General features: G+C 45.7%; 1 protein-coding gene across 5 annotated transcripts in view; it reads right to left on the minus strand.

Annotated features, from left to right (window-relative positions):
- LOC119850826 (sodium channel protein type 5 subunit alpha-like) overlaps window positions 1-20,130 on the minus strand; it is a 320,846-nt gene extending 300,716 nt beyond the window's left edge. For 3 of the 5 annotated variants that reach the window (XM_043509704.1, XM_043509702.1, XM_043509703.1), the window contains exon 1: window positions 19,882-20,129. The gene's annotated coding sequence lies outside the window, so the exon portion shown is untranslated. Of the gene's footprint in view, window positions 1-19,881 lie in introns of all 5 variants that reach the window. The other 2 variants (XM_043509706.1, XM_043509705.1) reach the window with 2 other exon arrangements.
- Between the last annotated feature and the right edge of the window lie 3,555 nt (window positions 20,131-23,685).

The following is a 23,685-nucleotide window of genomic DNA, read 5'->3' on the forward strand; positions in this document are numbered from 1 at the left end:
CAGCCACAAAGAGGTTATGCTGCCTGTGTGGCACAGATTCCTACCACTCAGGCAGGGTCTGATTAAAAGCTCATGGAAATCACTGGAAGGCCACTGTGTACAGGAACGAGGCTGTGGACCTGAGGATCAGGAACAGTTCTGACCTGAGATAGGAGAATTTAATGCTGTTGAACTTAATGAGAATTGCACCCCCAAGTGTGAATGTAGAATTTGGCCAAAAACACGTGCGTAATTGCAGTTTTCAAAGCTAAGAACTTTCTTTGGCTCAATTCAGTCAAAAAAAAAAAAAAAGCATCCACAGCCAACCAAAACCATTGATCTTTTAATTATTTGCACTGTGGTAGCACCAAGGAGACCCAGTCATGGACCAGAACCCCAGTGCACAAGGTTCAAATACAGAACAAGAAGATGGTTCTTGCCCACAACACCTTACAATCAGGAAAGGACGCTGTCCAGCAGGGGGGCCAGTATATACAGGGTGTTGCTTTCAACTCTGTGCAGGCCTGTCGCTACAGTAGTTCGGTGGTCTCAGCTGCTGGTGTAACCCAAACACCTTCTGCATGTGGTGTTCTGTCCCATCTAGTGGCACCGAGACCACTCAGAGAGAGATTAATGAGCCTGCTCTACAGCCTTAGCTAACCGCCATATAGCTTTTAGCTCAAGCTCATGCAGTAGAGGTCCAGAGGTCCCAGGTTCGGTCCCGATGACCAGGATCTGTCGGTGTTACACTAGGAGTGGGTTCCATGCCCGTCTCACTGTCCCCTGTACAAAGGAAGCAAATGGGGTCAGCACATTGGACCCACTCCCTCTTAAAGGGGCCAGTTGCCCCATGACAAACAGTTTTTGCCAGGCCCATATGCAGGTGTATAATAAGTGGATAGCAGGAAGGGACGGGTGGGAGTGGTCTCACCCCACCTGCATGGCACCAGGGGGCTTATTTGGCTGAGGGCTTCTGATGAGGCACAACTGTCCCCTTAAGCTCCCCTCCCTACTCTCCCAGGAACTCTCCAAGAACTATTGCCTCAAACCCCAAGCCCCACACCAGCCATTGGAGCAGTGGGAGGAATAAGCTCTGCCATAACAAGGTACAGCAGCAACCATGCTCCCCCACACACCAGCAAGCTCAGAGACGATTCTACCCCACCTCCCACACACAAAAGCAAGAGGAAAATGCAAGGCAGTTCAACATTCACCCCCACTCTGGGGTAACCCTCATGTTTAGAGCCAGCAAAGAATTGGAAGTAAATGAAAAGCCTATAGTTGGACATTTGCTCTGTGTGTGTGTGTGTGTGTGTGTGTGTGTGTGTGTGTGTGTGTGTGTGTGGCTTTGTTATATAATGAGAACAAGACTGTCATCAAATTAAAAACAAACAGTTGTGACAATGAAATAATAAATATTGAAAACAGAGGGCGTCAAAGTGCTTCAACCAGCCCAAATCTCTCTGGTTCCTTTCCCTTCCAGAGCTAATGCATCCGATGAAGTGAGCTGTAGCTCACGAAAGCTTATGCTCTAATAAATTTGTTAGTCTCTAAGGTGCCACGGGTACTCCTTTTCTTTTTGCGAATACAGACTAACACGGCTGCTACTCTGAAACCAGCCATCAGACTGAGGCTGCATTACAGACAGAGAGGCATGGCCCAGAGATACCATCTAACTGGCACAGTGCTTCCCATGGGGTGGGAAATACTTATTCTGTAAATATATCATCCTCCATTTTGGATTTTCTTTGCAAATGCACACAGCATGTGCTGCAGTAAAATCTCCAGAATCATTACAAGCTTAAACAGAAGAAGGAGAGAGGGCACTAGGAGCTCAGGGCTGACAGAGGGAGAGAGATGGCAAGTTCCAGGATAGGATGGGCAGCATAAAGGTACTTGCCCAACCTCAAACTTTCAGGGAATTTCCCCAGCCCTAAGGACCGCCTTCTAGGTACTACAGTTACAGCAGTGACTCTGACTACAGAGATGGATCAAAACTGGAATCTTGAATTCACACCTCTTACAGACATGAGGAGACAGTTCTGAACCCCAGCGTCCATTCCTGCCCTTCATGGTTTTGGTTCCAAGCCAGAGCCAAAACGGAAAGAAATTGTGATGCACTTGAGAGTTGAACCCAAGTTAGTGGCTATTTTGCAAGATCAGATCTCATGAGAGTTCCTCCACTTTGTAATTATTTTAAATTGTCGTCAATGTAAAGCTGATCTGAGAATCATGCAGGGTCCTTTTTCTGAACAGTCACTGGATTACCCTGCATTTTCTGATGCAAGAAACCACCATTCCCAGGCAGCAACCTCACAGGAGAGTATTTTTATGGGAATTTCGCTGACATTGCACATTCTCATAAGTATTTAATGAGCACTTGATCTTTTTCTGACTTTTAAATGCCTAAAATTCTGTACAAAGCCAAAAACAACAGATCTCAGACCCTGCTATTAATGTGGCCATTTACTTTCGAGCTTTATAAAGCTCCAGAACACGAGTAACATTCCAGAAAGCACTGGTTCTGTTTTTCAATTGGACATGACAACTTAAAATCAATTAGACATTGATCTTGATTGTATATTTTTTTATTTTTAGCATGCTGTTTACTAACCACAGCAAAGAACACTGATCGATATAGCCAGCTTGCTTTTTAGAAAAGCTATTGACTATATTATAACACCTTATAATGCTCTGCTCTAGTAAAGAAAATTATGTAAATAATGTCACTTATTGAATCATACAGCGTGGCATACTATGATGACAGGTGCAGTAGGAAACGCTAAGATCGATAGAAATCATAACAAATCATGACATTCCTATAAAAAAGTCTGTCTTAATAATCAGTGACTTTCACATTTGTTACCATTACAGAAATGAACTGCAAAGAAACACTGCACTGGGAATAATATAAAAGCATGAATATGAAATCCAATCCAACTTACCCAGAAGTTGCCATTTTAAAGGAAAACTTGAAGTACAATACGGAATACTATGGACTCAAAGCTGTGAGGTGATGAGGGCCCAATCCTGTTTTGTATTGAATGCTCCTGCAAGATAAGCGTTTTCAGCTTCCCTTGATTAAAACCAGTAGGTGTTGATGGTGTTCACTTCACAGGATCACTCAGGGTGAAATCCTGGCCCTATTGGAGTCAATGATAAAATTCCCTTTGACTTCATGAGAGGCAGGATTTCCCCCTCAGCACATTGCAGGATTGAATCCTGATTCTTTTCAACTCCAACTGAAGTGAATGGCAACTGAAAGCTCTCAGCTCTTCACCGGACTGCATCTTAATTTGGTGTACTATAAAAGCATCAAATGTATCCAATGACATATACCATCAGTGTGTAGAGTACATTTTTCTTCCAGTGCAAACACAGAATCATAGCTTTGTATCGTCCGCAAATTTTATAAGTGTACTCTCTATGCCATTATCTAAATCATTGATGAAGATATTGAACAGAACCGGACCCAGAACCAATCCCTGTAGAACTCCACTCGTTATGCCCTTCTAGCATGACTGTGAACCTCTGATAACTACTCTCTGGGAACAATTTTCCAACCAGTTATGCACCCACCTTATAGTAGCTCCATCTAGGTTGTATTTCCCTAGTTTGTTTATGAGAAGGTCATGCGAGACAGTATCAAAAGCCTTACTAAAGTCAAGATATACCACACCTACCACTTCCCCCTAGTCACAAGGCTTGTGCCTCTATCAAAAAAAAAAAAGTTATTCAGATGTTTTGACACAATTTGTTCCCGACAAATCCAAGCTGACTGTTACTTATCACCCTATTATCTTCCAAGTGTCTGCAAATTGATTGCTTAATTATTTGCTCCATTATCTTTCCAGATACTGAAGTTAAGCTAATTGGTCAGTAATTCCCCAAGTTGTCCTTATTTCCCTTTTAATAGATTGGCATTATATTTGCCATTTTCCAGTCCTCTGGAATCTCTCCCGTCTTCCAGGACTTTTCAAAGATCATTGTTGATGGTTCAGATATCTATGTAGTCAGCTCCTTGACTATTCTAGAACAGGTATTCTCAATTTTTTTCTTTCTGAGGCCCTCCCCCCACAAACATGCTATAAAAACTCCACAGTCCCCTCATGCTACAACAACTGGTTTTCTGCATATAAAAGCCTGGGCCAGCATTAGGGGGTAGAAAACAGGGCAGTTGCCTGGGGCCTCATGCCACAAGGCCCCACCCCACCATGAAGCTACGTTGCTCAGGCTTCGGCTTCAGTCCCGAGTGGCAGGGCTCAGGGCCTGGGCTTTAACCCCACGCAGCAGAATAGCCAGAAATCCCTTTTATAGTTTTTCCTTTTGGTTCTCCATTTCCAGCAGGGCAATATTTACTTGCCTCTCCTTAGAAATTAACAAAAGTGTTTCAGATAAAATAAGCAAACTCCTGAACCTTTTCCCAAAACTCAAACTAAGCTGGAACTAAACTTCTAAGATGCAAAGGTATTCTAGGAACATCCTTCTTTGTTGCTCTTTATCTAATTACATAACCGAGGACACCCCAAAGCATTGAGTCAGATGTGCCTCACCCTGGTGTAACTCCACTCTCTCTTAGGTGTTTTGTACTGCCACCTAGTACCACAAACACTGACTTCAGTGGAGTCACAGGTGCAAGCGAGATCAAAATCAGGCTGTTTGGATGGGATTCACAAGGGAGACATAGGTGCTTTGCTACCTAGGGGAATTCACAACTTTGAATTAGGCACCCAGGTTGCTTATACGAAGTATGGGAAGAGTTAAGCGCCTGGGAGTGGGATTCACAAAAGTCAGCACTGAGAGCTATTAAAGTTAGCCAATAGTAAGTTCTAGGGAGAAGGGTGAAGCCAAAGGGATTTAGGCACCCAAGTAGAATGGGGGGAGGTGCTTTGCTCCACTTGAGATTCACAGTCGTAAACCTGCTCCTGGAGTTTGGTGCGTAAGCCAGGTTAGTGCTTTATTGCAAAAAAAATGAAGAGGCAAAGCTCCTCTCAGAATCTTTAGTCCAATGGTTAGAGCACTCACCCAGGATGTGGGAGGCAGCCAGATTCCCTGCCTGATGTATAGCAAGGATTTGAGCCTTCCACATCCAAGGTGAAGGTGGTACCCGCTGGGCTAGGGATAATGTCAATCTCTCCTGCTGAAGCTGTTCCACTGTATATAGCTAATTAAATACAGTAGCAAGGGGATTGGAAGCTGGGTCGCTCACCTTCGAGGTGAGTGCACTAACTGCTGGGCTATAGAGCCATTATCACTCTTTTTCTGGCCCAAGGAACATTTAAGTATTTATATACAGTGAAATGACTTCAGCAGGGGTCACTGAAAAAGGCCTGCTCCAGAATACTCCATAACCCGGTGGTTAGGGTAGGCTCCTGGGAAGTGGGGGACCTAAGCTCAAATCCCTAATACATATCAGGCAGAGGTGGGTACCACATCCTGGATAAAGGCTCGAATCACTGGGCTAGGGGACACCCCCAGCTGTGAATCAGGGACCTCTTGGCACCAGCTGGCAGAGGGAACAGGGATGTATAAGGGTTACCGAGATTCATGCATAATAGTCCATCTAAGAGCCTCATGTAAGGTCCTTACTAGAAATCTGTGTCACCTTGGTCCTCATAATCACTGTGAAATGTATGTACCAATAATGTGTAACATATATACACTGAAAATTATGTTCTTAAGGTCTGTGACTTGGGGCTGGTCACACCAAAGGTGAGAAACAGGTTTCTTTCAGGCAAGAGAAGTTTATCTATCTGTCTGGCTACATGCAGTTGAGTACTGTATACTTCATAATGAACACCTATTTACAGTCTGAACAAAATGCTCATCAAGCGATTGCAAAGTCTCCAGGGGAGATTCTAGATAGAAAAACACAAGCAGCAGGGGTTGAACTGTTTGCAAGTAGAAAAGGAGTACTTGTGGCACCTTAGAGACTAACAAATTTATTAGAGCATAAGCTTTCGTGAGCTACAGCTCACTTCATCGGATGCATTTGGTGGAAAAAACAGAGGAGAGATTTATATACACACACACAGAGAACATGAAACAATGGGTTTATCATACACACTGTAAGGAGAGTGATCACTTAAGATAAGCCATCACCCACAGCGGGGGGGGGGGGGGAAGGAGGAAAACCTTCCATGGTGACAAGCAGGTAGGCTAATTCCAGCAGTTAACAAGAATATCGGAGGAATAGTGGGGGGTGGGGTGGGGGGGAGAAATACCATGGGGAAATAGTTTTACTTTGTGTAATGACTCATCCATTCCCAGTCTCTATTCAAGCCTAAATTAATTGTATCCAGTTTGCAAATTAATTCCAATTCAGCAGTCTCTCGTTGGAGTCTGTTTTTGAAGCTTTTTTGTTGAAGTATAGCCACTCTTAGGTCTGTGATCGAGTGACCAGAGAGATTGAAGTGTTCTCCAACTGGTTTTTGAATGTTATAATTCTTGACGTCTGATTTGTGTCCATTCATTCTTTTACGTAGAGACTGTCCAGTTTGGCCAATGTACATGGCAGAGGGGCATTGCTGGCACATGATGGCATATATCACATTGGTAGATGCGCAGGTGAACGAGCCTCTGATAGTGTGGCTGATGTGATTAGGCCCTATGATGGTATCCCCTGAATAGATATGTGGACAGAGTTACTGGACTGTAACTGTAGGGACAAAGGCATGCTCTGCATCTTCCACTGTGGAGGCAAGAGGACTGCGTGATTTGTCTCACGATCGGAAGATCACAGCAAGCCTGGCTGTAGTATGCCAGAAGGATTTTGGGTGAGCTTTTGCTCTAGTTATGTTTAGGTTCTAGAATGCATGGGATGGTTCTATTTTTGTAACTCTTTGTTTCCAATATTTCTGCTGGCTGTCACTTGAATCTCTGGTCTTTGTTAGATTTGTTTATAGAAACAAATGTAAGTGCTGTGTGTTAAGCGGAGCTGTGTTCTGGAGTGGAACTAGTAAGCTGTGGGGTCCTGTTTCTTTGCAAGTAGAGACTCTGAGAATTCTCGGAGTGTCCAGTGGATCAAGAGCTGGACACTGCAGGCAGATGCTCCGAGGTTGGTGTATGCCTATCACTAGCCGGGAGAGGGACAGCAGAGCCTGTGTAGGCTGACAGAGCAGTGCTTGTGCTGCCTTTGGCTGGGAGAGTTGGGGAGATGACCCCTGGCTTTCTCATGCTAAGGGCAGGAGGTAGCGAGGTGCCTGACAATTTGGGTCTCCCCCCTCGGAAAATGTCACACCGTCTTTTGTGCAAGTTAAGGCATGTTCTGAGCATGTCTGCCAGATGACGCCCTGAAGACAAGATAATTGAGGGAAAGTCTGACTTGTGAATGCTACTGGGGCTTAGGTGTGAGCTAGGTGGTGAGCAGTGTCAGGATTGAGGCAGCATTGTGTATGGCCAGATGCTGAAATTTAGGCACCTCGGTGGCTGTAACAGTGGAAACTTAAGTGCCTAGAGAGTTACGTGGCAGGTGAGCAGGGGATTTGTGAATGCCAATGGTCCTAAATGTTGGACTTAGGTGCCTAATGTGGGAGTTAACCCCACCCTGGTATCTGGTATGTCTTGATAACACTTCTTCCCTTTACTTACTTATTTTCCATTCTTCCTGGTTTTAGTCAGGACCAGAAGTATCAAAATATACTGAGATGAGAAAAGTTGCCCTGGCTGGAATCAGGGAGTAATGCAACTCTTGTAAGAATACATGAACTCATGCAATTTCCAGCATGATTTCTAGGCCAAAGAGGCAGCTAAACTTCAGATGCTTATTTGAATGGACCCACCAAATTTTCTGAGGTTCACTGATTGCTACACTCCCTACTGCAATCAACAGTGCTACCCTTAAGCATCATTTGAGAAGGAAAACTTGCGGAGGCCCTAAAGCCAATGTCACTCCATGACTATCCCACAAGGGGTAACTTGTAAAAGTAGCATGATTGACCCCATCCCCAACTTATAAAATGAACCAATCAGCCGTGTAGCTCAGATGGCTGTCTAAGGCCTACAACGCATATCCTGGTGCTGATGTAACAGAGTGATTCTGTTACCTACTTCATACAACTGGCTTGGAACTGAACTGAAGATTCAGAAGAAAGCTCTCAAATTCAGCTTTGCATTTCAAAAGAGGACATGAGGGACAGTGCAGGAAGGGAGAAAAAATATTTCAAAAGTCAACAAATGAAGAGGCTTATTGATGCCACTATTTAACATTGAACTACATGGAAACAAAAGACTTAATGAATCTAAGTGATAGGGCATTAAAGGGGTAATGCTCCCCCCATGCCACCGTGGCTACTACAGAAGAAGGAACATGTGGTGGGACCGCTGTGGAGAGGCCAGGCAGGGGTACTGGACTATATGCACCATGAAGCAATTCCCTAGGAGTGCAAAAAAAGCAAGCACATGATGGATCTGCAATCTGTGCAGATACACATAGTGGGGGAGCAGCGGCCCCCGGCCTGCAGTAGCAGCTGCAGAGTTTAGCATTGCCTGGGGCAAAGGAGTCTCAGTCCACATACATGTAGCTGAGAGCAGAGTCAGCTTCCTTGGGCCGTGCACTCAGTTCTAAAATTTCACACCCTATGTGATGACTAATTTAAAAAGTCATTATCAGTCACGGTAAAGGAGGGGGTGAGGAGATTAAATGAAGCTTTACAATAGGAATGCAGCTAAAGGGATACAGTATATCATCATCTCACTAAAGGGTGACTCGCCCATTGACATGGAAATATCCTCCAAAAATGTTCTTGGGGGAACTGTCAGAGTCAATAGGACTAACACTGAACCAAGCCTAAAGATAACAACATTGTAAAATATTTCTTCCTGATCCTGATAAACAATCAGCCCTTCAGAATCACAGCTACAACAGAGATAAAGCTTCTTAGCTCAGCAACTCACAACAAACCAAGGGCATTGGGCTGCTTTTTTTAAATATTATCAGCACATGTGCACACCATTCCATTCCTCTGCCTTGGCCAGCCGTTGTTACATATCCCCTCTCTGTGCCTGGTCCTCAGAGACTGTGTCTAGTACAGCCCCCAACTCCAGAGCCTTGGTTGTTTAGCTCAAGCTTTCAGTTCTGAAGGCCCCCAGATCAGTCTGGTTGTCAATCAAGATGATGGCCATCACACATAGACACTCCTCCCCCCTGCTGATAGGATGCTCTTAACTTTAAAAGTTCATTGCATCCATTTCATGCAACCTGGCAGCCTAAAAGTTCACAGGGTCAGAATTGCTTCTCACCAGGAATACACTGAAATGTGTATGAAAATAAGGTTTTAAATTACAAGTGAGATTTCTGATTTGACTACTGCAAGGGATAGACTAGATTTATATAGTGCCAGAAAATAAGGACCAGACCCACAGCTGACGAGGAGGGGCCCAAAGCCACCTAGCTGTTCACTCAATCCTGAGGCTGCCCTGGCACCAGGCCAGTCTGCAGAGTAGGCTGTGCTAATCTATGCCAGGTGCCAACAGCTCCCAGAAATCTTTCTGGCAGCTGCAGAATACCAGGTCCAGGGATCCCCCAAACACACTCCATTTTTGACTTGGCTATTCCACTTGCACTGGTGGGCAGGAGAAGAGGTGGTGCAGAAGCAGCTGTGTGGCTCTATCTTCCCCCAGCCCCAAGAACCCCTTACACATGGGCAATCTTCACGGAACTGGATTCTCCAGGTTTAAGGCAACTTTGTGCTGGGGGGAAGGGCAATACACAGTAGGGCCTGTCCCTGCAGTCCCATACAGTCTCTGACACTGGCATTCCAAATTATAGATGTCAATTTCTAGCAACATGAGGGAATGTGCATCTGTGTCAATCATAGCTAAACTCTGTATCATCAGATCCATTACCCAGTTTATTTCTACCTGTTTTCTTATATTATTAATTAATATTTGAAGCACACAATTTTAAATAGACAATACGTAAATAAAGTCACTTAGTAACAAGCCATATATCCAAACACAGACAGTTTCTGATGCATTCAATGCAGAATCAAAGCAGGGAATGGCAAACGGTGTTTTAAGCCACATTTGTAGCCCCCAAATTCTGGGACTGGTGTTCAGCTGGGGATAGGTATGGGGGGGGAAAACTGTGTAAGCCAGGGACACGCAGCAGGTGGGACCATACTGGGCAATGACCAACCATTGGCAGGGTTACGAGAGAGAACACACATTGCCCCACCACCAGCAGCCACACAGAGTCCCCAGAGAGAGTTCCAGGCTATCCTGGGGCTCTTTTGCTTTTCCCGTGCCTCTCCACTTTGCATTAGGGTTCCTTCAGGAAGGGAATCTATGGTGCAGCAGCTCCCAGAGAAGTCCAAACATTTGGCTCCAAGAGAAATGAGGAAGAGCCACATAAAGCCCAGAGCTACCCTCTGCTCCCCATGGACACTCCAAGATTCATCTGTGGGTCTGGTGGGGAAAGACACTTGCTTTGTTCTTCTGGAGGCCAATCCTCACCTCAAGCAAGAGTACAATGCTGATATCTCATGGAGTTTTCTGTCCCTAGGTAGATGTTACCAGACAGCAGCAGCTTCCAAAACAGCTTTTATTCAGTCCTCACACAGGCAAACACAACCTGAAGTCAACAGTTTTGTTTGAATAAAAACTCAGAATTTAGCCCAGTACTATCAGGACTATAAACTCTTTGGGGCAGGGCCTGTCTTTTTGTCTGTGTTTGTACAGCACCTAGCACTGTGGAGTCCTGGTTCATGTCTGGGACTCCTAGGCACTGATGCAGTGCAAATATTAATAAAATACTACTACTAATAAATTAATAAATAAAGTAAAACTCTGATCCAAAGCCCAGTGAAGTTAATGAGAGTCTTTCCATTGACTAAAAAGGGCTTTGGATCAGGCTCTGTCAATCTGTTTTTTCACTTCAGCAGGTGGGTATTATAGTTGTAGAGCCAAAAGAGTACCCAGAAGTCACCTACTACACGACAGGCCCAACAAAGAAAGTAACAGAACGCCACTAGCCATCACCTTCAGCCCCCAACTAAAACCTCTCCAGCGCATCATCAATGATCTACAACCTATCCTGAAGGATGACCCATCACTCTCACAGATCTTGGGAGACAGGCGCCAGTCCTTGCTTACAGACAGCCCCCCAACCTGAAGCAAATACTCACCAGCAACCACACGCCACACAACAAAAACACTAACCCAGGAACCTATCCTTGCAACAAAGCCTGTTGCCAACTCTGTCCACATATCTATTCAAGGGACACCATCATAGGGCCTAATCACATCAGCCACACTATCAGAGGCTCATTCACCTGCATATCTACCAATGTGTTATATGCCATCATGTGCCAGCAATGCCCCTCTGCCATGTACATTGGCCAAACCAGACAGTCTCTATGTAAAAGAATAAATATACACAAATCAGATGTCAAGAATTATAACATTCAAAAACCAGTCCGAGAACACTTCAATCCCTCTGGTCACTTGATTACAGACCTAAAAGTCACAATATTACAACCAAAAAAACTTCAAAAACACACTCCTATGAGAGAGTGCTGAACTGGAATTAATTTGAAACTAGACACCATTAAATTAGACTTGAATAAAGACTGGGAGTGGATGGGTCATTACACAAAGTAAAACTATTTCCCCATGTTTATTTTTCTCCCTACTGTTCCTCACATGTTCTTGTCAACTGCTGGAAATGGCCCATCTTGATTATCACTACAAAAGGGGTCTCCCCCCTCCTGCTGGTAATAGCTCACCTTACGTGATCACTTTCGTTATAGTGTGTATGGTAACACCCATTGTTTCATGTTGTCTGTGTGTGTAGATAGATAGATAGATAGATCTTCCTACTGTATTTTCCACTGCATGCATCAAGTGAAGAGGGTTTTAGCCCACGAAAGCTTATGCTCAAATAAATTTGTTAGTCTCTAAGGTGCCACAAGTACTCCTGTTCTTTTTGTGGATACAGACTAACAAAGCTGCTACTCTGAAACCTGTCAGTATGCTGGTTAAGCATTCATTGGCTAGGCAATAGGGCTATAAAAATTACTTTGCAGTGTTTGACTGATGAGTGATTAAGTACATAGCAAAGCACAACTAACATGTTCAATATTACCAGGTTATTTCCTTATTTAACTAACAGCTCCCAACAATAAATGACCCAATAAACAACAAACAACAACAGATGACATAATTTATCTAAAAATACTCATACAAAAACCTCTGAAAATTTTAGGAGGGGGAAATGAGGTTTCAGAAATGGAGAGCCTGATCCACTGAAGTCAATAAGAATCTTTCTATTGACTCCACTTGGCTTTGGGTCAGGCACTTACAATAGTTTTGGAACCCTTTATTATGAAGCTACTGAATGTGTTTGAAATGCTGTGACCTGCTGGTGTTAACTGTTCATGGTGATTTTAGTTTATACACAGCCTTACTCAGGGGCCGAGTCTGATCTCACTTACTCCACTCTTACACCACCAGGTTTTTACAGTCAGCTCCACTGACCGCTGGAGAAATGCTCCAGATTTGCCATGGTGTGAGGCACCATAGACACACCTAAAAGCCAAAAAGTGAAACCAAGATGATCATTTTAGCTCACTAATAAAATAAAACAAAACCACAACTGATTTCTTCAACAAGATCTTTCAAACTTTTCAGACAAATATCTCATATTCAGCTGCTCAAGCTACCCTCAGCAGGACCGCAGAAGTACTTGCTTGCCACTCCCCATGTCACTTCAAAGGAGGCAGCATAGTAAATCACAGTGCTTTGGGGCACGTTTCTGGAATCTGAGGAGAAATCGTTGGAAGTAATCCAGTAAATCAGAGCATCCCAGAAGGATTTTGGCTTTGTTTAGGACACAGCAAACGGGTTGAGAGCTATTAACTTGGCATCCTTTGGGACAAGCAAAGAGATATGAAATGAATTATGAAAGGTGAATGAGTCTTTCAGTAAATAGAACAACACTTGTATACCGATTAGAGTATTTAATAGTGCACCAAAGGAACAGTGGAAGGAAATAAACACTGCATGTACCAGTTCCATTTATGGTTACATTTTCATAACCACATTTTACAATCCACCAAAAGAGTCAGAGAGATCTTTGGCACTCCAGTATGTAATAATAGTTAGCAATATTCACTCCCAATTACTTGTTCGGACGCCACTTGGTTGTTTAAAAGGTCTCTTTGTGCTTTAAAGCTTATATGTACTGCATATGAAATTAAGTTATATACCCCAAGCACAGCTTCTCTAACTAGGGGAAGGAAAAGTACATAACACTCCATAGACTCCACCATGAATCTCGCTATACAGATCTAATTTTCCTATGCAGCACTTAGGTTCTGACCCAAAGCCCACTGACATAAATAGAAGTTTTTCCACTGACTACAACGTGCTTTGGGTAAGGCCTTTATATACTAGAGTCATTGGTTCTACAGAAAAACCTAAAATATTTATTTGTATTATAGTAGTGCCTAAAGAAGGGGTGTGGGAAAGAAAGAGAGAGAGAGAGAGATTTTTTAGTTCTCTCTTCCTTTCTCTCAGTTTGCTGTGGCAATGTCTTTTTTAAATTAGATGAGTGGTTTCATAACATCATTTACTTTTCTCTCTTTAACAGGCTGTCTGTTTAGAAAGTTTGAAAAAAAGCTAAACCCACTAAAAATAACAAAATCTGTTCATGTGCAATATATAATTACATGCTATATTTTAATCTTAGTACATTATCTTTCAAATTATATCCGGTTTCAGCAGAAGGAAAAACATTATTTTCTAAAATTAACCTCTAAAGGGTCTTGTAGATATTTTTTGTGGAAGTGTTTTAAATACACAGCCCTTTCTTGGAAACTTTTACAGAATAATTAATTATTTGAGACAGGGACTATGACTGGATCCAATATATTTTGACACTATTACACAAACTGTCACCTAGAGCCAAAACTGAAGGCCTTTAGGGTAAATTCTGCTTTCAGTTACACTAGTGTAAATCCAGTTTAGTTTCACTGAAGTCAAAGGAGTTAGTCTGTATTTACACCAGTGGAACAAGGAACATAATTTGACCTTCAGTTTTGGGAATTTAGGAACAAAAACTGCATAAGAACTTAAAGATTTGGCTTGTGAAAAATATCCTTCATCACTGGTAACTATGGTATATTACAACATGTAAAGGGGTTATTTTCCCATCAATATACATGCAGTCAGTAACTCCCATATTCATATGAATGAGAATTACATGTATGTATCAATTGGAGAGTAGACCTTTCAAAGTGAAATACTGTTGAAGAGAAAGAAAAATCCTTAAGATACTTGTAGTCCTTTCCATATCCTTGTATTAGCAAAATATTATGTGCACCAATTGTAGCAGTTCTTACCAATCCAGCAGGATCAGAGTAGTGCATTGCTCTACCATGCTTGAAACTCAAAATCAGCTCTTCACCCTGGGGCTGGGAATGTAGCAGAAGCAGTATGCTTAGCCACTGGGAGGCAGAGAGAGACTCTGCGTCAGTCTGTAGCAATCTCTATACTAATATGGGGAGTACTCACATCCAGCTATCCTCTGCCGGAAGGGCAAGACAATCCCTGTAACATGAGAACCATAGCAGGGATGGGAACTGAGGTGAAGACACAAACCTGGCGAGCTTTGGGATTATAACAGGAACCAGGAGAACTCCCTATTTGGTGTGTGGGAGGACACTTATCTTAAACATATAAAGTATTTTAAAATTTATACACACTACACTACATCTTTTACGAAGTCCTCATAAACGCTCTCACTGCCAATGTCAGTGAAAGTAATGTACTTTTGGTACATAAAGTTGCCTTACCCTAAGCACCCAGCTCCATTAAAACCAGCATAATTATCCTTTTATAATAAGGCAGGTATTTTAAAGAGGCTGTAGTGTGATTTTTTAATGGTACATTATGTAACCACCTCTAAAGTGTCAGACCTTAGAGTACTCTAAACGGCCGACGACTCACCACATTATGATACTTAAATGATGTATTCTAAAGTTGATTTCTAGTAAAACTGGAATAAATTATTTTTCCTTAACAACTGTTACCAGAACTCCACCAAGTGAACAAGATTTGCAAGGCTTGATTTCAACATGGGAAGTATTCATCTAACATTTCTGATCCTACCACTTCTTCAACTAATAATCTATAGAACACAGATGAAATTTAAAGCTTTACCATATATTTGCATAAATAAACTTTAAACTTGTTTACATGGTTGGAACTTCAAAAGATTCTTTTAAACAGGTTCATATTTTATAGGAGTGTATTACTCATTGTGAGGGAAATTCATCCTTGTATAGAGAGACAGCACAAGGCCTGTTCTGAGGATTTAAGTGGTGCAAAAGACTTGTGCTGACCCTCTCGGCAGAGGTGAATTTCATCCAGTGAAATTTGCAGAAATGATCTTTTTCTAATGAATGTTATTATGCTGGTTATATAGAACCAATTCAGGATCTGATCCTGCAAGCCCGGAGTCAACAAGGGTTTGACAAATGGAATGCTTGTAGGACTGGACTCCAAGACTGCATGTTATAAACAAGAGTAAAGGAATGTTGCATATTTAGGCACCAGGACTTTAAAAAAATGGACCTTTATCTGGGTAACAAGAATATTCATTTATAATAATAAGGAATAAAAAAAACACCCAAGATTTTTGAAAGGTTATTATAAACTCTCTCTCTCTCTCTCTCTCTCTCTCTCTCTAACAAATGGGTTTCGAAAGAAACTTCCTCTGGGGGGTAAGTTATTCTATAACTGCCTACTGCAGGGGCATTTTAAACCTTCCTCTGAAATATCCGAAAGTAGCAGGGACAGCATGCTGAACCAGATGGACCATTGGTCCTATCCAGTCTGGTAATTCCAAGAATCTTTTGAAGTGCTAAGCACTTCTGAACAAGAGACACTCCATAGGTACCTAAAATTAGATTAGGTGTCTAACTTTAAACACCCAGGTTTGAACATTTATTACTATTTTTAAAATGTTCCATATTAACGTGGCATCAAATTACAAAGTTAGTTAAGCATATTCTGTAGATAATTTTCAAATTATAACTTAGATTTAGAGTATTATTAGAACTATATGTTTCTGGAAATTATGTAACATGATAGTAGCATTGTGTACCATTGCTGTAGTTAAGGGAGTGTTAATATTAACAATGTAAACTCCTTTGGAGAAGCTTATGAGTGAATTGGAAAAGTTCAGTTTGATCTGAAAGTTTATATAAATATTTCAGCAGAGAAACAATGCTTTTATTATTGTTACTTTAAATAATTATAATATTTTTTAAAAGTTTGGCCAGTTTTAGATTGGGAGGGGAATAGGCAAGACGGACAGTTTAAGGGTGTAATTTCAATGTTACTACAGAATGTCTAAATGTGACAATGTAAAGAAGAATCTTGGTGCTATTTTATTACTTCCTGAATGGTACTTCTACATTTAAAAAGCTTGTGCAAGATATGAATTATCAGGTGTACAGTCTCACCATTCCTCCCCTCCCCTTAAACCCAAGATGAGATGTGAGGAAACAGCACACAGTAGATCTTAATCCCTTGCATGGCTACATATGATCAAGCATGATCTGGCCCTGAATAATTTCACCCCAGTATCTGCAGTATTCTACTTGTTCCCTGCAGTAAGTAGAGGAAAATACCAAGGCAACACTATTTATCAGAGGAAAAATAGGCATATTTGTAAGGGTGACCACAGCAGCTGTGCCAAACCCTAAAAGTAACCAGTTCCTACACATTGGCACTAATGGACCTTGCATGGCAAACTAATACATCACCTGGGTTGATTCTGTGACACAAATACTAGAAGAAAGCAAGAGAGAGGTTAGGGACATTCCAGTCCTGAAAGAGTTTTCTTCTCCTCATTACTAGTGACTCTAATTACTTAGAAAAAAGAGAAATGAGATAAATCCTGTAGAGCCAGAAATGTGACCTGATTTCCATCCTCATTTAGAAACTGTTACTTTGCAAGATAAGCCTAAAGAGACACTGTCAGGTCAAAGTGCGCCCACAGTTTCAGTTTTGGATGAAAAAAAAAACAAGCTAAGATTATAGGGGGCAGTTTGTGCTATAATTCAGGTATACAATGTTTTCATCACTTAAAACAGATATTTACTCCAAACTAAAGAGCCAGAATTTGGAACTAGGAAGCCTTCTGGCCAAAGCCCAGGAATTGAAGTGCGCTTCAATTGTTGGTGATGCCACAGACTTCTTTTGTGACATCTGGCAAGTTACTTAAACTCAGTTTTCCCTTCTGTAAAATGGGGATGATAATACTTCCGTATCTTATAGGGTTGTTGCATGCCTGAAACCAGTGGGCCTACTTGTGGAGAAAAATATTCCTCCATGTGAAAAAGGGAGTCAGAATCTGAACTGTATGTTTGTAAAGTGCTTTGAGATCCTCAGATTTAAGATGCTATAGAAATGAAAAGTTTTATTATTGATTGCCAAAGAGCAAAGGCTCAACCATTTCCAGACTACTTTACCCCTTTCAGGAGTTAGATTTGTCTTGTGTACCTCCAAGTTTCAAAATCAGACATAAAAATACAAAATTGTCACAGCACACTATTAATGAAAAATTGTTTACTTTCTCATTTTTACTATATAATTATAAAATAAATAATGCAGAATATAAATATTATACTTACGTTTCAATATACAGTATAGAGAGCAGTATAAACAACTCATTGGCTGTAGGAAATTTTAGTTTGTACTGACTTCACTAGTGCTTTTTATGTAGCCTGTTGTAAAACCAGGCAAATATCTAAATGAGTTGATGTATCCCCTGGAAGACTTCTCTGTACCCCCAGGGGTACGCATACCCCTGGTTGAGAACCACTGCCTAAAAGTAAACATTAAGAACCAGAGAAAAACCACACATCACAGACTGGATCCCCAGTCATGTATGATGAGTTGTGTCATATTTGTATAAGAATATTCTTAGCATCATCACGTACAAAGAATTACGCAAACTCAACTTCTTGAGGCTGAAACTTTTTGACACGTAAACCTAAAAATATCACAACGTGTACCACAGGCCAACATTAAAATTACTTCATCACTGAGCTCCTTTCCCCACAGAAATTGGGTGTTTTTTCTAAACAGCATATTTCTGAGGGTCTCTTTCTCCTGCAGTTGCCATCTGATAAGACTATGCAGACAGAGACTATTCCAAACCAGCAGATATCTCTTCCATCTCATCCCGATACTGGTCCTCCCCAACTTTCTGGGAACCAGTTAGTTTAGTATTTCTTGGCAATAATGTGTCCCCCAAAACAGCACCAGCATCTTCAAATACACTGTCCTCTCAGGCCATCAAAGTAAGTGGACTGCACATCTCCACTCCCTAGCAGCTCTGACCTTTTACAGCCTCTGCCACCAAAAGCTTATAGGATTCTGCCATTTCCATCTGCATCTCCACCTGCCTTGTTTTCCCAGGCCAAAAGCAAGGATCAAATAGACGCGTTTGAAAACACATCCCAATTTCCTCTCCCTGTCATTTTTCACTTCAAACCACACAGAAAGAATCCAGAATGCACTCCTCCAAAACATTTAAATCCTGGAAAATGTCAGGAAAACCAACTTCAGCACCTTGGACAGGACATTTAACCCAAACAATAGATAAATAAATAAATAACTATAAAAAAAATCTGCAAATCAGCCCTGAAAAGCTTGAAACGGGACACGAGCCTATCCGACACATCCGTTGACTTGTTTATTTTTAGTACTGATAAATCCTCTTTGGATCGCTCCCAGTGTTTAGTCCACTAGGTGTCCTGTCTTTCGGGAGAGTTACTCATTGCCAAAGTGCTGAGACGAATTGCGTTCCCTAACTCTGAACGCACCTCTCCTCTCTGGGCTAAAGAGCCCCAAACGCCACCAAACTCAAAAGGAAAGGTTAAGTCAAGCATCACAAATCAACTTTATTCAATCTTTTCTAAGCAAAACCAGACCTGTTGCTCTGTGCGCGTCTGTGCGTTTTTAAAAACTCAACTCCACCACCCGCCCCCCCCCCCCGCCCGACACTCAAATCCCCAAGAAAAATCCGATTTATTCCCACTGCAGCCACATTTCGGTTGCATAAATTTTGCTTTCCTTCTCTCAAACTGTGCCCCCTAGTATGTCATTGTCCCACTCCCAGATGTCTTGATAAAACCATGATCACCACGCAGGAATCCGCCAGATCTCCCAGGGTTTTATCTGAATATTATCATTAGCCAAGTGGAAATCTCCATTCGGACCGGTATCTTCCAAACCTTTTTAAATACAAGTGTTTTGCAAACTGCTTTGGGGTGAACGGTGCTACCACAATACACATGTGACATCCTATGTTATTTTTTGACAAATGAGATAAATACTAGGTTTATTCTTATAACAAAGAAGATCTATACTCCCTCCCCGGCCCCTGAAATATATATTTTTTACTCTCAATCACTCTGTGTGGGGCGGGGGAGGGTTCCCCTTAAAACTGACTATTTAATTTCTGACCAACTAGGTCCGTCATCATACCGACATTTTTTCTGGTTTTCCTTACGGGGATGGTGCTTTTTGATCTGGAAGTAAATACGACGACAACGAAATAAAAAGCCACCCCTCAGCGGCAGAGCGGCTCTCGCACCCCGGCACCAGCGCTGCTGATCCAACTTCTCTGTCCTCCCGGACACCCGCGACTCGGCAGCCCCGCGCGACGGCGGCCCCGGGCAGGGGGCGCAGGGAGGAGAGGGGCGGGCAGCGGGGGGCTGGGTGGGGGTCACGGCGTCTCCCTGTCGGGACCGTTCACCAGCAGGGGAAGCGGCGGCGCCGGCGCAGGGAAGGATCCGCCCCAGTCACGGCTCCCTCCGTCGCGGCCCCAGCCAGGACAGGGCGGATTCGCCCCTCGCAACGAACAAACCAAGGAGAGACACTTACTGGCTTTATTCACTATTTCCGGCTAAACCCAGCGTCCCAGCATCGTCTCCACAGAGTCCGACTCCCAGCTCAGCAACGCCCCCGGGGGGGAAACTCCAGCTCCTTGCAGCGGCTCCGTGCCCCTGCTGCGCTTCCTCCCCATCCTGGACGGCGCCCGCGCCGCGGGCCGCATGATTTATTCGCGCCCTGCCGGCGAGTGTGGGGACGCGCAGCTCCCGGCCCGTCCAGCCCGGGGGAGGCGTGAGCAGGCCCCGCCCCCGGCGGCCCCGGCCCCGGCCCCGGCCCCGCGCTCTCTGCCCGCGACCTGCTAGCGCCGGACGCTCGGAGCGCGACTCCCAGCGCTAGCGCTACCGGGCAGCGCCCCCTGCTGGCAACCGGCCGCTTCTCACTCAGATCAATCAGCTGCGGGCCGCCGTGCAGGAAAGAGGGGACTGGTGGAGCAAGTGTTAGGAGAAGCGGGATACACGGGGAAGCCGTGAATGGAGGAGCGCTTGTGCGGGGGAAGGTGGGAACGGGGAGAGGAGGGAATGGTGGAGCGCTTGTGCGGGGGAAGGTGGGATGGGTGAGAGGTGGGAATGGTGGAGCACTTGTGCGGGGGAAGGTGGGACGGGGAGAGGAGGGAATGGTGGAGGAGCAATGAGGAGGAGGGTGGGATGTGGGAGAGGAGGGAATGGTGGAGCACTTGTGAGGGGGAAGGTCAGAGGAGGTGAGGAGGGAATGGTGGAGCACTGGTGCGGGGAAAGGTGGGACGGGGGAGAGGAGGGAATGGTGGAGCACTTGTGAGGTGGAAGGTGGGATGGGGGACAGGAAGGAATGGTGGATCACTTGTGCAGGGGAAGGAGGGAATTGTGGAGCAGTTGTGAGAGGGAAGGTGGGATGGGGTGAGGAGGGAATGGTGGAGCACTTGTGCGGGGGAAGGTGGGATGGGTGAGAGGTGGGAATGGTGGAGCACTTGTGCGTGGGAAGGTGGGAACGGGGAGAGGAGGGAATGGTGGAGCAGTTGTGAGAGGGAAGGTGGGATGGGGAGAGCAGGGAATGGTGGAGCACTTGTGCGGGGGAAGGTGGGACGGGGGAGAGGTGGGAATGGTGGAGCACTTGTGAGTTGGAAGGTGGGACGGGGGAGAGCAGGGAATAGTGGAGCACTTGTGCGGGGGAAGGTGGGATGGGGGAGAGGAGGGAATGGAGGAGCAGTTGTGAGGGGGGAGGTGGGTCGGGGGATAGGAGGGAATGGAGGAGCAGTTGTGATGGGGAAGGTGGGAATGGGGTGAGGAGGGAATGGTGGAGCACTTGTGAGGGGGAAGGAGGGACGGGGGAGAGGAGGGAATGGTTGAGTAGTTGTGAGGGGGAAGATCCGTCAGGAGAGAGGAGGGAATGGTGGAGCAGTTGTGAGGGGGAAGATCGGTCGGGAGAGAGGAGGGAATGGTGGAGCAGTTGTGACGGGGAAGGTGGGACGGGGGAGAGGATGGCATGGTGGAGCAGTTGTGAGGGGGAAGGTGGGTTGGGGAGAGGAGGGAATGGTGGAGCAGTTGTGAGAGGGAAGGTGGGACGGGGGATAGAAGGGAATGGTGCAGCAGTTGTGAGGGGCAAGGTGGGACAGGGAGAGGAGGGAATGGTGGAGGAGCAATGAGGAGGAAGGTGGGACAGGGAGAGGAGGGAATGGTGGAGCAGTTGTGAGAGGGAAGGTGGGATGGGGAGAGGAGGGAATGGTGGAGCACTTGTGCGGGGGAAGGTGGGAACGGGGTGAGGAGGGAATGGTGGAGCACTTGTGAGGGGGAAGGTGGGACGGGGTGAGGAGGGAATGGTGGAGCACTTGTGCGGGGGAAGGTGGGATGGGGGAGAGGAGGGAATGGTAGAGCAGTTGTGAGAGGGAAGGTGGGATGGGGAGAGCAGGGAATGGTGGAGCACTTGTGCGGGGGAAGGTGGGAACGGGGTGAGGAGGGAATGGTGGAGCACTTGTGAGGGGGAAGGTGGGACGGGGAGAGGAGGGAATGGTGGAGCAGTTGTGAGAGGGAAGGTGGGATGGGGGAGAGCAGGGAATGGTGGAGCACTTGTGAGGGGGAAGGTGGGACGAGGGAGAGGAGGAAATGGAGCACTTGTGCGGGGGAAGGTGGGACGGGGAGAGGAGGGAATGGTGGAGGAGCAATTAGGAGGAGGGTGGGATGTGGGAGAGGAGGGAATGGTGGAGCACTTGTGAGGGGGAAGGTGGGATGGGGGACAGGAAGGAATGGTGGATCACTTGTGCGGGGGAAGGAGGGAATGGAGCACTTGTGCGGGGGAAGGAGGGAATTGTGGAGCAGTTGTGAGAGGGAAGGGGATGAGGAGGGAATAGTGGAGCAGTTGTGAGAGGGAAGGTGGGATAGGGGTGAGGAGGGAATGGTGGAGCACTTGTGCGGGGGAAGGTGGGAATGGGGTGAGGAGTGAAGGGTGGAGCAGTTGTGAGAGGGAAGGTGGGATGGGGAGAGCAGGGAATGGTGGAGCACTTGTGCGGGGGAAGGTGGGACAGGGTGAGGAGGGAATGGTGGAGCACTTGTGCGGGGAAGGTGGGACAGGGTGAGGAGGGAATGGTGGAGCACTTGTGAGGGGGAAGGTGGGACAGGGAGAGGTGGGAATGGTGGAGCAGTTGTGAGAGGGAAGGTGGGATGGGGGAGAGCAGGGAATGGTGGATCACTTGTGCGGGGGAAGGTGGGACGGGGAGAGGAGGGAATGGTGGAGGAGCAATGAGGAGGAGGGTGGGATGTGGGAGAGGAGGGAATGGTGGAGCACTTGTGAGGGGGAAGGTCAGAGGAGGTGAGGAGGGAATGGTGGAGCACTGGTGCGGGGGAAGGAGGGAATTGTGGAGCAGTTGTGAGAGGGAAGGGGATGAGGAGGGAATAGTGGAGCAGTTGTGAGAGGGAAGGTGGGATGGGGTGAGGAGGGAATGGTGGAGCACTTGTGAGGGGGAAGAAGGGGTCGGTGGAGAGGAGAGAATGGTGGAGGAGCAATGAGGAGGAAGGTGGGACGGGGGAGAGGAGGGAATGGTGGAGCACTTGTGCGGGGGAAGGTGGGAATGGGGTGAGGAGTGAAGGGTGGAGCAGTTGTGAGAGGGAAAGTGGGTCGGGGGACAGGAGGGAATGGAGGAGCAGTTGTGAGGGGGAAGGTGGGACAGGGGAGAGGAGGGCATGGTGGAGCACTTGTGAGGGGGAAGGTGTGACGGGGGAGAGGAGGGCATGGTGGAGCACTTGTGAGGGGGAAGGTGTGACGGGGTAAGGAGCGAATGGTGGAGCAAATGTGAGGGGGAAGGTGTGACGGGGTAAGGAGGGAATGGTGGAGCAAATGTGAGGGGGAAGGTGGGACAGGGGTGAGGAGGGAAAGGTGGAGCACTTGTGAGGGGGTAGGTGGGACGGGGGTGAGGGGGAAGGTGGGAATAGGGCGAGGAGGGAAGGGTGGAGCAGTTGAGAGAGGGAAGGTGGGTCGGGGGACAGGGAATCGTGGCGCAGTTGTGAGGGGGAAGGTGGGACGGGGAGAGGAGGGAATGGTGGAGCACGTGTGAGGGGGAAAGTGGAGCAGTTGTGAGGGGGAAGGTGGGAATGGGGTGACGAGGGAAGGGTGGATCATTTGTGACAGGGAAGGTGGGAAAGGGGTGAGGAGGGAATAGTGGAGCAGTTGTGAGGGGGATAAAGGGGTCGGTGGAGAGGAGAGAATGGTGGAGGAGCAATGAGGAGGAAGGTGGGACGGGGGAGAAGAGCGAATGGTGGAGCAGTTGTGCAGGGGAAGGTGGGACGGGGAGAGGAGGGAATGGTGGAGCACTTGTGAGTTGGAAGGTGG

This window comes from Dermochelys coriacea, chromosome 2 (genome assembly GCF_009764565.3).
Source record: "Dermochelys coriacea isolate rDerCor1 chromosome 2, rDerCor1.pri.v4, whole genome shotgun sequence".
Lineage (NCBI taxonomy): Eukaryota > Metazoa > Chordata > Testudines > Dermochelyidae > Dermochelys > Dermochelys coriacea.